Source organism: Cyprinodon variegatus, unplaced genomic scaffold (assembly GCF_000732505.1).
Source record: "Cyprinodon variegatus isolate N-32 unplaced genomic scaffold, C_variegatus-1.0 Scaffold813, whole genome shotgun sequence".
In the NCBI taxonomy this organism is placed as follows: Eukaryota; Metazoa; Chordata; class Actinopteri; order Cyprinodontiformes; family Cyprinodontidae; genus Cyprinodon; species Cyprinodon variegatus.
Window position 1 is genome coordinate 54,412 of NW_015151266.1, and position 1,322 is coordinate 55,733.

The 1,322-nt window shown below is 43.6% G+C and overlaps 1 protein-coding gene across 1 annotated transcript in view; it reads left to right on the plus strand.

The window, feature by feature from the left end:
* Positions 1-161: 161 nt before the first annotated feature.
* The window catches only part of LOC107098823 (glycosyltransferase-like protein LARGE1), a 36,653-nt gene continuing 35,492 nt past the window's right edge, over positions 162-1,322 (plus strand). Inside the window, exon 1 of the mRNA XM_015396680.1 lies at positions 162-465. The gene's annotated coding sequence lies outside the window, so the exon portion shown is untranslated. The remainder of the gene's footprint in view (positions 466-1,322) is intronic.

The window sequence follows — 1,322 nt, forward strand, 5'->3', positions numbered from 1 at the left end:
TTCCTTAGAATTTATAAAATGTTTGTTAGTAGATAGTTCACCACACTCCATACCAGTAAGTGGCGGTAATGCTACTAAATGTCAATAAACGCCAGAAGAAGAAGAAGAAAAAAGAAGAAGAAAAAAAAGAAAAACAAAGGTTGCAATGCTGTGATTGGACGCTGGCTGCTTGACAGGACTAAAGGGGAGTTCAATAAGGCCGAAAGCAGAAGCAGCAGTGATTGAATGCTGGGCTGATAGAGCGCTGCGGTCAGTCATCTGAACGGATCAATTGATCCGTTTGTCTGCGCGGCTTCTTCCCGCTGATCATCCCCGGTCCTGGAGCCGCTAAGACAGGGAGCATCAGTCCTGCCCTGCAGACCATCATGGAGAAATGTAGCGGCGGAGCAGCATGAGAGCTGAAGCTGCATCTCTGCTCTAAGAGCTCATCTGTTTGAGAGGAAGTCCCCCTTTGATCTGCATCAGGTGAGCACATTATGAATCACCTGCAGGGAAAATGGATTAAATGTGTGAGTTGGTGTTTTAGACGGTAATGATCAGAACTAATAATGGGAATAAAGACAGAGGCGCCGCCAGGAATTTGGGGCCCCATGAAAGACATTGATATTGGGCCCCACCACAAAAACAAAGTATGTACGCTTTTAAACGGCTACAGTATAAAGATGCATTGATTTGATTTATTATCACTATTTAAAGTGATGTGTGCGTTTTAAACCCTAGTAAAAGCAAACTGCTAGTGACAGATGAGACTTCAACAGGGGGTCCACAGGCCCTAGGGGGTCCACAGAGGTACCGCATGGGGGTCACGAAAGTTTTGGTTGATTAGACTTTTTTTTTTATACCCCCCCTGCAATTTTTTCCACTAATTGAAATGTCTTTAAATCCACATGAACATGAAATCAACACACTGTAGTAAACAGATAAATGGAGGCAGAAGATGTCTTTCAGTCATCAATGCTCACATTCAGAGACACACAGGAGCTCTTTCAAGCTGGGCACCGTTTCATTCACAACACCTGTCCCATCAACCAGGAATCAGAAATACTTTAATAATCCCAGGGAGGGATTACTTTAGTTACATTACTCCATCTGTAATAGAGTGACTATAGGACCAGAGTGATAGAACACTATTTCATACAGTATATATAATTAAGGGGTCCCCGCTCCATCTCACCATCAGTTTGGCCTGGAAAACATTGAAGACCCCTGCAGTATCTGTTGGGGCCCCAATGCAGCACTAAAATAGTGGTATCAGTAGGAGCCAAGAGTTTCTTCAACTATTGTCACCCATTCCAGGTAGGCAATAAAAAGTTCTACTGGAT